Below are 13,769 nucleotides of genomic sequence, written 5' to 3' on the forward strand. Positions count from 1 at the left end.
CTCAGACGTTACAAATTGAAAAATTTACTTTTCCGGCTGAAATCTCAAATCAGAACAAAATGATTACATAATACTTTTTATACCAGGTGGCATCAGAAAAGATTAGACTATCTGGGAAATCATCCAATAACCATTTATACCACTGATATTGATATATATATATATATATATATATATATATATATATATATATATATATATATATATATATATATTGTGGATTATTACTGTCACAGTTATGATATGGAGAAGAACATCATATTTCCACATAGCAATGGATAACTCTAAATAAGGTGTGGACAGAAAGGTCTACGGTGTCAAGGTCAACAGTCAATAGGTGGACAACAAAAGGGTGGCATTGATAAAATGTCGACACATGCACGAGGTCAACATTGACAAATTTCAACATGCAAAAGGTTTACATATGAAAAGGTCAACTTGTTTTTTTAACTTTTTTTTTTTGTGTTGACCTACACACTCTAGACCAGGGGTGGGGAACTCAGGCCCGGGGTCCGTATGCGGCCCCCATAGCCGGTCTGAGTGGCCCTCCCACACGCCTGGCAGCTTTGCCGGGAGTCAAGTACAGGGTAGTTCTCGCGAGATTCCTCTTAATCAACAGCAGCCAAGGACTGTCAGTCCTATTCAGCAGCAGCAGTCGGAGCGTGGGACGGCTGCAGCAGGACAATTTGTAAGAGAAATTTTTACATATGACCCCCGAAGGCTTTTTTCCCCATACAAATGACCCTTGGCACAAAAAAGGTTCCCCACCCCTGCTCTAGACCTACCAACCACATAACCTCTAACCTTCAGCTACCAATGTGCACGCCTGGTAAGAAAACTTAGACAACGTTTCAACGCCTAATGAAGTGGGCTGTATTGTTACACAGTTTAAGTGCGCCACCGCTCCGCCCCGGTTTTACCTGTTAAATTGACCATTAATAATTTTCATTGGTCCTGGACCACCAACTCAAGGCACCCTTGCAAGTGTCCTGAGGCACCCAGTCTGGGAACCAATTCTCTAGATCCTCATTAGATAATAGGTTACACAAGACCTAGACACCCAGGCAGGGAGGAGAAAAGGCTGGTGATGCAATGTGCGGGCATGCGGGTGGCAGTGTTCCAGGCAGGAATGTCATATGTCCCAAGGGAGAAGATCACTGTACAACCTTACCACCTATATAGTAAGAGGAGAGATGTGTCCAGCCTTGCAGACAGATATGGTACAAGCCAATAGGCTTCTATGGGGTTTCACCAGCTAGAGCTGGCGTAACCCCCGCAGCAAAGCCCCACCGGGAGGGGCTTTAGTGCATTTCGAAATTCTGTAAAAACCCAGAAAACAGGGTTTTTACCACATTTTTTTTTAGTACATCTTGTCCCGAGGCTTGTTACATGTTCATCATAGTTCATGTATATGTTTGTTTTTATAGATCCTTCTACACTCCGCATACAGCTGGCATCCTGACCTGCAGTGGCTGAGAATACAGAACAAAGAGTACCAGACATCTGTTATCCACCACAGTGTAAACCTTTATGTGTTGTAGCATTAGTATGCTTTATCCATCCCAAAACTTGAAAGCATCATGTTTGTAAACTTTGTAAACATTTTTAAACTCAAAACTCAAGTACTGTACATGCAGTGGCAAACGCAGGATTTTTAGAGGGGGGTTTCCAAATGTAATCCAAAGTCTCTCACTCTGCAGCGCATTGGAGTAAGTACGGGAGTCTGGGCGAGGGGTAACAGCCCTGAATATTGGTCTTTCTTATACACTGGATACTTTATGGAATACAGTATCAATATTTAACAGTACAAATGGTCTATAGTATAGGCTGTTTCAAACATTTAAATATGTGGTAAGTAAAAGGTTAAACAAACATAATAGAACCAGTACTGCACTTTCTAAGCTCACAATCTCCCACTTCATGGTAAGGCTCCTGTCTCCTCCTCCTGGCAGCTGCTCTCTGGTCCATTGCGATGTTTGAGGGCTAAGATCCACACATACAGTAAATGTGGTAGAAGAAGCTGGTACACTGGGCATGTGCAGCAGCTCTGTCCCTTACACTGCATGATGTGGTGGCAGTTCTATTGATCATATTATATACCAGCTATTGTTGTCATAATTTAAGGCACTTGCCAAGAGGAGGGGGGTTTCCTGGGCAACCAGAACCCCCCCCCCCCCTGCGTTTTCCTATATGTCAACCAAACTATGGGCCTGATTCAGAGTTGATCGCTGATGTGCAAATTCACAGTTGGGACGATTAGCGAATGACTGACATGTTTACGGATCATAACGCTAATATAATCGCGATCCCCTCACAATTTGACTGACAGGCAGGTGGCAATTGGGGGTGGTAACCAGCCATATTCTGGGAGTGCCGGATAAAATGTTGGCTCGCCCAGGCATTTTAATGGAGGGTCTGTGACGTAAGCACTGAACTTGATCAGTCTGATTCTGTCAATCAGGCACTATGGGGGTTATTCTGGTTGATTCGCAAGGCTGCGAATTTGTAGCCTTGCGTGTCCCCCAAACCCCGCCTTGCGAATGATGGCCTGGCCGCCACCCATTCGCAAGGGCGATTCCATCACAGGGCCTGCGAATGTATGTTACACAGTCACATCCATTCACAGCCTAGGGGGATCCACCCACATCATTCGATGGTCAGTAACCATCGAATGAGGGCAAAGGTGCACGCATATAAAAGTGACTCTCAAGTCATTTACATATGCGTGGACGCTCGGGAGGAAGTGGGCGGGCAGCTCGCATCCGGTGATGTCAGCTGCCACCCCCCGCACCCGCGTCATCGGGTATTTGCATGAGAACGCCCAGCGTTCCCATAGTAACACCCATGAAACGTTGGGTGTTCCCATATGCAAATGGCCCAGCCTGTTGTCCCACGCCCCTCCCCGACCCCCACTTGCACACTTGGGTGTGTGCGCCCAGCAAACACCCTGTGGCTGAACGCACTGGCATCTGCCCATGCACAAATATGCGCAGACGCACACCATCGGTCCCCTTGCGAACAAAGGGGTCGGAACGATCGGACGTGAATAATGTCCTATGTCCAAATGCCTGCAATTCTTAGTTGGCGGTTCTGCCTGCACAATGTTAAGGCTGCATTCAGCGTTACATATCAGTGTGTATTTTATTGCATATTAAAGCATACCTCCCAACTGTCCCGCTAAATGCGGGAACGTCCCATTTTTGGGGACGTTCCCGCTTCCCTCCTGCGGCCGGCAGTGTCCCATTGCGGGGCAGTTGGGAGTCCCCCCCAATCTGACAGAATAGACGCTGTGCGCATGTGTCTATTTGCGGCCGAAAACAAGGGCGCGGCCTAATTTACATAAACAGCACCCTCATTTACATACATCACTCCCCCTTTTCGTGAAGCCGCGAGAGTGTCCCTATTTTAATATTGACAAAGTTGGGAGGTATGTTAAAGTGCAAGTAAAACTGCTGTACGTTACAAATAAATCATATTGCAGCTACGTTTCCATTCGATATGCTTTCAGAATTAGCATTTACATTTCTCTAATATCAATGTACAACTTTCTGAACCCTTCAATAAACATGTGTTTTGTTTTCTTTAAATCGCATTCCAATGCAAATCTGAAAGGCGTCATTTGCTGCAATTATTTTCACTCCATTTACGTGCGATTCATTTGCATTCGACTGAATCTTAAATGAAGAATTGTTATGCCAGTCTGTGTATAGCCTCAAGCTATTGACATTCCTTTTAGGCCTACTGTTTCATGTGAAACGCCTGTGCACTGATAGTTTGTAACAAACGCTGTCTATGTTTTCATCATGTGACTTTACTATCCAATCATAACATTGTTTGAGGAGCCAATCATCTTACCCAGGCCTGGTGAGTACTGGATCACTTAGAAATGGGAAAATGTGAACTGTGCAAAGTGCACAGAAGAATTACGTAACGCATTTCAAATCCCAAAGCTGTGTCAGAATCCACTTTCTGGCAGTTTGGAGATGTTGAATGTTCAGTTTGAACACTTTCTGTAAAGCGTTGCAGAATATGGACCTTATTCCATGTGCGTTCGCACGGGGCCGATGTTTTTGCATTGCGCATTTTTGCGAACAAAGGTCGGGGGGGGGGGGGCATTCTGGGCATTCTCATGCTAATGGGGGGGGGGACGCGGGTGTGGGAGCACCAGCTGACATCACCGGAAGGCAGCTGCCCACCCACTTCCCTCACCACAGATTACAGATTAATAAGGAGTTTGGGTGATTGTATTTAGCAATTTAAGCTACACTTATACATCACCCACAGCTCAGAAAATATGTTATTTATTTTCCCAAATATTTAGAATGAATATAATATACCAATAATTTCTTGCTAGTGCCAGTGGTAATGTGCACCCACATGTCCTGTTTGTACCTCTGCAGTCTCTGCTTGTGAGCAGATCCGGATTAACAATGTTCCTGATGAAGCTATAGCTCCAGGCCCACTCTCCAAATAGGCCCATTTTGTAGCTGAGGGTCAGGGCTTTCCAACGAGACCAGCCCCGTGCAGGGCACCTCCCGCACTTAGGCCACGCCCCCAAAATGTTTTAAGTAGGGTGAAAGAAAACTCTAAAAACTGTAATCTCAGCAGCAGCACACATGCACAGCACATGCTGTAGAAGTGTGTGCTGCTGTTGCTACCCGGGCGGGACGGAGGGGGAAGGTAGGGGTCGGACCAGGGCACCTGCGGGGCCCCCCCAGCAAGCCTGGGCCCGGGTAATTTGTACCCGCTCCCCCCCTCTCTCGGCTGCCCTGGCCCCGTGTCACTAGCCCCCCAGGAACCAGAGATACCGCCAGGCAAACCTGGAACGTTTTCCCCATAGGATAACATGGGACCTGCTTATTCCGACCCCCACCCGGTTCCAACGGCTGCCAGTTCCCCCTACAGCATCACAGAAGCTCGAGGTTGATCTCAGTCGAACCCAAATCACTGGGCCTTCAATACCTGGCCCATATGGGTTCATTGGTTCTAGAGATATTGCAGGTAAAACTATTTTTTTTTCATTTCTGTAATTTCATGGCTGTTCATGTTGTTTGAGGACAGATTTCTCTAGAACCAAACGGCCCAGTTTCACGGGACCAAAATCATTCGAAGGCTACATGTAAATGGGTCAGTTGGTTCCGAAGATATAGCTGGTTGTTTAAAGGGGTGCAGGGGTGTTTTTCTCTCCCCCTCACACCAGAAAATGCAGGGACTAGGCTGGTATAAAAGGGGCCAGTCCGAGAATGTCCCTGCATGATCCTGGGACCATATTCCCTGCATTTTCTGGTATGAAAGGGGTATTATTTCAAATAGGCGGGACATGCAGTGCTCTGAATACATCCGGACAGCCCCCTGCTCTCTGCCCGGCTGTTAATGGCTGTCATTTCTGCCCGGCGACGACTGTCCCCCAGTTATCGCAAGCATGTATTCCCCCTTGGGAATGAGCATGTAATCCCACATGGCAATGAGCATGGAACCCCTGGCAATGAGCATGGAACCCCTGGCAATGAACATGGAACCCCTGGCAATGAACATGTAGGTAAGCAACACTTTTGTATTATAATTTTTAATAGGCATTATGGTGTTTGGCATAATATGTAATGGAGATTATGGTGTGAGGCTTAACATGTAATGGGCATTATGGTGTAAATTTTTAATGTGCGCCATATTGTGCATTATTGCCGGCATGTCCAAACTATGGCCCTCCAGCTGTGAAACTACAAGTCCCATCATGCATTGCCACAGTTTTGCAATAAGGGAATGCTAAAACTATGTCAAGGCATGCTGGGACGTGTAGTTTCACAACAGCTGGAGGGCCACTGTTTGGACATGCCTGTAATAGGGTGTACTTTGGCTCAATCCATTTGGCAAAATGTGAATTTTACCTTAATCTGTATGGCATAACGTGTATTTTGACTCAATCTGTGTGCCATAGTATGAATTTTTGCTCAATCGGTGTGAATTTTGTCTCATTCCATGTGGCATAATATATAAGAAGCAAGTACAGTATAAGGGGTTACCATTGTGTTGCATGATTTTTATAAGGGGTATATGGTGTGGTAAACTTAGGTTACCACATAAAAGGTGCTGACATATTGTCTACCAAGTTTCGGTTTTCAGTATTTTTTTATGACTGGAGTGCCGCCTCACCCCGCATGTATTTTAGGACATCGGCACCCTTCGGGTGCACCTTTGGAGGGCACCCGCCAATATATCTCCCTGCATTTTTCCTATGCCAGCCCCCTGCCTCTTCCAGGCATATATAATTAGTTTAAAAGTATTTACACAAATACAGACACACCCATAAGCAGACCACGCAACCAGAACACTGGTGACTGGTGTATTTGTGTAACCCACATTATTAGGTGCTGGCCACAACCCCTATTATTGTGCATAATAGGCCCTTGATCATTTTCAGCTCCAGGCCCATTTAGACCTTAATCTGGCTCTGCTTGTGAGCCACATTAATATGCCAGCTCAGGGCAGGTCCTACAGGAGATTCTACAAGTAAAGCATTGCCAATATAATGTGCCAAGTAAATAGGTAACAGGTGCTGACATATCCCCGTGTCGGGCGGCAGGGCTGGTGCACCGGTTTCACCTGTCTGGTCAGTTACAAACGTCAGGGAGAAGGAATGATTACTCACTGTGTATTATGACAGGAATGGAGAACTGGGAGGACATTGTAAAAGGAAGTGAACGAATCCTGTCCAGCCTGTTAGCAGGTCCAGCATGGCAAGTCAGTTAGAGCATACTTGCCTACTTTTGAAAACTAGTTTCAGGGAGATTATAGTTGGTCGTAGAATTTTGCACAGCGTCCCATTAAGGGGGCATGTCATGCTCCACCCAAAGGGCGTGTCTAGTTTCATATATGGAGAGATTGTGAAAATAGACTGAAAACGTGGCACCTAGAAGCGTGGGTGCGTACTGCTACATCTGAGGGGAATCTGCGCATCTAGAGCAGAGATGTTCCTTCCTCGGCGTCTGTATTCAGAATGATTTCTGGCCAATCAGGAGCCGACTTTCTCGGCTCCTGATTGGCCAGAAATCATTCTGTCCAGAGACGCCGAGGAGGAAACATCTCGGCGCCTGTCAAAGTCCTGCGAGCCGGGTACCAGATGGGAGCAGCGCTGTCACCGGAGAGGATGCCGAGGTCGTCGCCGGGGACCAGGTGAGTAGGATTTGCTTCCTTAGGTACCCCTGGGGACTACCTCGGATCCTGGACCCCGGATTCTTCAGCCCAGGAGCCCCGGAACCCCAGGACCATCCCCGGAACCAGGACCAAGGCCCCGGAACTGGACTCTTCTGCCCTGGAGCCCGGACCCAGGATCCAGGGACCGACCTACGGGCTCAAGGTAGGTAAGTATCAGTGTGTGTGTGTTATGTGTGTATTAAACTTTTATTTTACAGTGTGTCAGTGTGTTTTTTTTAACTATTTTTTCTACTGTTGAACTACAAGTGCCAGCGGGCCTTTTAATGCCCCGCATGCTGGGACTTGTGTTTCTCCAAGTCCCAGCATGCGGGGTAGGCTTGCTGGGACTCATAGTTCGCCAGTAGAAAACAATAGTTTTTATTCTTTTTTTTACACAAGCCATCAGCCCGATGCCCACCGCCCAGGGGCATCGGGGACAGCCCCGGATATCAGCATGGGCTGGTAAGTCCTGGAGGGGGGGGGACCCCTTCATTTGGGGGGGTCCCCACTTCCCCAGGACCCCTGCCCATGCTGACCAGCCAGGGGGTTAATGCTTTGGCCGCGGGAGCTTATATAATAAGTTTCCCCCGGCTGTGGCATTACCCTGCTGGCTGGTTGTGTCCGGTGCTGGTTCTTAAAATACGGGGGACCCCTAGTCATTTTGTCCCCCGTATTTTGGGAAGCAGCGCCGGACCTTGAGCCTGGTGCTGGTTTCATGAAATCAAGGGGACCCCTATTTGTCGGGGACCCTGATTTTATGTCACCAGCACCGACTCAGTGAGCCCGGGGCTGGTTATGCTCGGGCGGGTGACCCCGCGCTAGTTTTTTTTTTTTTAATTTGCGCTTTCCTGAAAACGTTCGATTTTCAGACATGAAAATCGCACATTTTCAGGACTAAAGACAGCGCACCAATTCGCCGCAAATCGCACCACTTCGCACTTTTCAGACTCAAAAACGCTTCACATTAAATATGCGAATTTTGACAGAAAAGTGCGATTTCTAAAAGTGCGATTTGCGGCGATGTGGTGCGCAAAAAAAACATGCGCATTTATGTCCAAGCATAGAATGTCACCCTATGTGACTGATTCAGACCTGATCGAAATGGTCTGCAAATTCTGCAGACCGAGCATTATCGCATGCGCACAGTACTCAGTGCCCATGTGTGATGTCTCCCGGCGAACGAAGCCAGTGATGGCTTGATGCCGCTGGCCAGTTCACAAGGTGATTGGCATCCAGTGGCCGTTTCTAGGCGACATGCTGACGTTTTCTGGGAGTGCACTGGGGGTGCCCGGCCGCTGGAAGGGAGGACCACTGACACCAGCGGAGGCCTCCTGCTCACCATGGCAACCGCAGCGCTGAGTAAAACCCTGTACACACAGGGCGATGGGTGCGAGGAGACTGAGCGATGTGCTTAAGCACGATCACTCAGCACACATAGCTGTACACCCGGTGATGCACACCGCAATGTGTGCTGAGCGATCTGTGCAGAGATATAGGCAAAGCCCCACGACCTAGCAGGAAAGACAATTCGAAGCACTGTCTTTCCTTGTGGGGCTATGGCACGCTGTACCGTATGTGTGGCATTTAGCTGCACTTACACCCGCAAGTCGAGCGTGACTAACAGGATTGATCCCATAGAAATACATAATTTCCAGGACATATAACACATCCTAAATGCGCTAAAAATTCTAGATGATCCTTATAGCTCCTTCCACAATCTCCAACGTTTCCAGTGCCACAAAAGATGGGAGCTTGCTATTCCTATGAAGCCTCCAGATCCAGTATCTCAGGGAATTCCTCATCAAGTTCCTGATCTCTAGTCCATGTTCCCATAATAAGTCTACAGGACAGTCCTCGGATACGGAAGATGGAGGACCTGGGGGAAATGCTATACAAGCATTTGGAGAACAGCCAAACAATGATAGCATTCTGGCTAGAATCAAACCAGGGGCCCTTGCGCAGTGAGAGTGAGCAAAATATGGTTGGGTAGAACTAGAAATACAAGTTTATATGGCAGCTTGTACTGTACGAGTCCTTTATACTGCTGATGCGGGCTTGCCCATTATACTCATTAATGTATGGGACACAGTTTGCTTGTCTTAAGGTTCCTCCTGGGATAATAAGCATGATACAATATCTCACAATCATCACATCAAAAGCATGGAGCCATCTATAATAATGGGATGATTAGGGATTAATCTGGGAGTTACTAGGTAAAATAGCTTTGATCTTGTAGGAAATCATTATAAAAAAAAAATAGTTTTGAGGACCAATGGCGCCTAATAAAATATAGGTATATATATTCTTGCTGAGCCAGACAAGTGAATACTTATCCAGGTGACCTATTGTGTGGTGATCCACTAAACATCTGTACTGATTGCCCTAAAAAACCTACTACTAAAAGCGGGGCCAATTCGGGCCAGTCATTTTTGGGAGAGAGAGAGAGTGGGGTTCGTAGAATACGAAAATGGGTGGAAGGTCAGGGTTAAGTGGTTGAAAGGATTATTACTATTATTATTATTATTATAATTTTATTTATGAGGCGCCTCAAGTGTTTCGCAGCGCCGTACAAAGGTACAATACAGGGAGACAAAGCTTGGCATAACATTGAATAAATAACAAAAATACAGTACAAATAAAGAGCGCCACAGTTCAATACACATAACAGCTTGGATATAAGTAGTGAGGACTCAACGAAGATGGTCACTGAGTGTTGGAGTATAGGAGAGCTGTTAGTGACATGTGAAGAGAAGTGGGCTTTGACAACAGGAGGGAAGAGGGCCCTGCTCAGAGGAGCTTACAATCTAGTAGGAAGGGGAGACAGACAGATTACAAGAGGTGCAAGCGAGGGGGTGGTGGTTAGATAGCAGGATGTAAACAGGAAACAGGCAAGGGGTCGGAGAACCAGCTGGTTTATGCAGTGGAAGGGTACGCTTTGATGAATAGGTGAGTTTTCAGTGCCCGTTTGAAGCTTTGCAAGGTCGGGGAGAGTCTAATGGAGCGAGGGAGTGCGTTCCACTGAAGGGGTGCAGCACGGGCAAAGTCCTGTACTCTAGCATGGGAAGCAGTGATCAGGGTGGAGGAGAGACGACAGTCGTCAGCCGACCGTAGAGGGCGGGAGGGTGTATGAATGGAGATGAGGTTAGAGATATATGGAGCAATGGAATTAGAGATGGCCCTGTATGTGAGTGTGAGGTGTTTGAAGAGGATTCTGTAGGGGAATGGAAGCCAGTGCAGATTTTGTTGAAGGGGAGTGGCAAAATTAGAGCGGCGGGAGAGGAAGATAAGCCTGGCTGCAGCATTGAGGACAGATTGGAGAGGATGTAGGAGAAGTGAAGGGGGAATGGTTTAGGAAGTTTATCAAGAGCTGTAAGTATAGTGCATGGTCCTTTTCTGGTCATGCCAAAAGCTGCCCTAACAATGGCATTTAACACAATTGCCCTCGCTATCCTACAGCCCAAACTTCTCTCCCTAGGAGTTCAAGAATCTACCTGCTCCTGGATTGTGGACTTCCTGAAGGCATGGAAACAGGTGGTGAAAGCCGAAGCCTTCACATCCACCATACGTACGATCAGCACTGGTGCTCCCCAGGGATGTGTCCTTTCCCCCCTTTCCTTTCCACCCTCTACAATAATGACTGATCCTCGAGTGACCAGTCAGTAAAAATCATAAAATTTGCTGATGACACTACCATCATCGGCCTAATCAAGGAGGTGGATGAGTCTGCATACAGATGAGAAGTGGACAGGCTTTCACAGTGGTGCGGCAGAAACAACCTGGACCTAAACCCCATCAAAACAGTGGAGATGGTAGTAGACTTCAGGAGAAAACCAAATGTCAAGATCCCACGAGTGGTGTCATGGGTAGAGACCTTCAAATTCCTTTGGACGAAAATCTCTTGCAACCTCAGATGGGAGCCCAACATAACTTCTATTGTCAAAAAGGCTCAACAGCGGCTGTTCTTTTTGAGGCAACTGAAAATATTCAACATTCCGCAGGAGCTGTTGCGGCTCTTTTATACTGCTATCGTGGAGTCCGCTCTATGCTTCTCTATTACAATCTGGTATGGAATGGCCAATGAATCTGACAAACGAAGCCTGCAAAGAGTGGTGAGGACAGCAGAGAGGATTATTGGGACGGACCTCCCCCCTGTAAGGGAACAATACTTAAGCAGGGTCCAGAAGTGAGCTGGGAAGATCGTGGTGGACAAACTCCACCCTGGCCATTACTTGTTTGATATTCTCCCATCAGGTAGACACTTCAGGTCCATCCCTGCCAAGTCATCAAGAACTGCAAAAAGCTTCTTCCCAATAGCTATTCAGTTATTGAACAATGTACTCTAAGATACTGCTAAGCTAAACACCTAACTGATCTGTCTAACCTTGCAAATCCTAACATGTGAATTGTCATTTGTATGCGCAACTGATGCAATGTATGTATGTCCTGTCATCCCTCTTGTACCATGCTTGAAGCCAGGGGCGTAACTATAGCCCCGCAGCCCCCGCCATGGCGGGGAGGCGCTGAGTAACTGTGGGCGCCGGTCTCCGCTGCGGGGCTATGTTACGCTGTGTAAGGCTGGCCGGGACATGTGGGCAGACAGCACGGCCCCCTCCCCTCCCTCTCGCCCTCCCATCCGCCCGCCCTCGGACAGTTAATCACCCCCCCTTACCCTTCCTCCTGCCACCGCCGCCACATTCTCGCAGCGCAGATCTCCAGTCCTTCAGTTCAGGCTCCGGACAGTCTCCTCCTGACGTACAGTGCTATTGAAAACTGCCCCTCAGAATATGGCTGCCCCCTAACAGCAGACAGTTTTTGTAGGGATGCTAGAGGAGGCGGCGGCATCCTTAAAATCTGTCTGCTATTAGGGGGCAGCCATTTTGTGATGGTATTATTTCATTAGCACTGTACATCAGGAGGAGACGGTCCGGAGCCTAGAGGAGATCTGCGCTGCAGGAATGCGGCGGCGGCAGAGGGGTAAAGGGGGGGGGGGGGGGGTTGTGTGTGTTTAACTCTTGGAAGACCTAGGGGGGGGGGGGGGCGGCGGAGCCTCCTATAACGGCGGGAGGGGCGCAAAAATCCTAGCAACGCCGCTGCTTGAAGCCGCACTGTATCCACACACAAAAATCCTAGTATACGAGAGTACACATGGCCAATAAAGTGATAAAGTGATTCTGAAATAGCGGAACGCCTCAAATGACTAAAATCATGATAAAAAAATTTAAAAAATTAAATGAACAAATAAGTAATAATAATATACACACGCACAAAGAATCAGCAAGGGCTTATGTTGCAACAAAGCACTGATCTGGTGTGTACACATAAGGCTTATGGGGGCCCCTGGGACAACTACATTGTGGGGGCCCCTTCAATAAAATGATCCCTTGCCTTATCCGCAGTGCCCCCCCCCCCCAACTGTGACACCTGGGTATCACCTGGCAACTGCTGTGGTTTCAGGCCCAGCAACTGGAACAGCGGCTATCGATGCTCACTCTGCATACAGTGCAGCACAGTGCGGCCCCCGAGTCCTTTCATCAACGGCAGGGGCATGATGTGTTATGTGGATTTGGGAGCCACCCTGCAGAGATTGCCCTGGCAGCTATTGTTCCAATAGCCTGGCCAGAAACTATGGCCAGTGATACCCAGGTGGCACCGTCCGGAGAAGGGAGGGGGACAGATGCGACCCAATTCCGTCAGTTTACCCTGTGTGTGGGGGCCCTGGGATGATTGACCCTGCTGCCCCTCCCTTATTCCAGCTCCCTTGATCCCTAGCTTATCACTAATACGCTGCCATTTTGGCAGTCACACTATTAAGCAATTTGCGTTATTTCGTCACCCTTCTACTACTCATGGGGGTTGTTAATGCAGTATATAGTATCAGGGGTAGCCTTTAAGGACGTGATCAGTGTATTCATCACTTTGAGGCCATTTTGAAGAATTGTTTATTTTTGGATTTTTGCTCTTTTCTCTTCAGCCTTTTATCCGTTCTTTTCTTCCCCCCAGAACAAGTTTTGCTTCTGAAATTTTCTGCGGAACATCTTTCAGTTTGAATAAAAAATACACTGAACACGTCTCCTGCAGCTGGTGATGGTGAAATTGCCGGTCTACAGGGACCGTCAGATTATTATGCCTTGTTTGAGAAGGCCCAGGCAGAAGGTTTTACTGTACAATAGAACCCACACTCTGGTGAGATGAGAACATGTGTTCAGTGCCCTCCTTCCACCTTAACACACAGGCAGAGACATTAAACGGACACAGATGGCTGGCACAGAAAGAGTAGACATTTTGGAAAACCGCCCCAGGGCTCTGTGTGTTCGCTGTCGTCTTGGTCCTGCAAGTCAGTTGCCTTCAAGATGTCTGGGTTGTTTCTTAATCTCTGATCACTCCCATTTGGACATTTAGCCACTTCCTTTTGGCAAATGTCACCAACGCATCACAGATATGTAAGAAAAAATAATACTTTTATAAAAAAAAAAAGTAACTAAAAATGTTTGTTGGCAAACAGCTTAGTTTTAGACACCATCGCCCCCGCTCTACGTGCTTTGTAACGCTCCCAAAAATACACCAGTGAGGAATTAACA

The sequence above is a fragment of the Crinia signifera genome, chromosome 5 (assembly GCF_055691185.1).
Source record: "Crinia signifera chromosome 5, ASM5569118v1, whole genome shotgun sequence".
Taxonomy (NCBI): domain Eukaryota; kingdom Metazoa; phylum Chordata; class Amphibia; order Anura; family Myobatrachidae; genus Crinia; species Crinia signifera.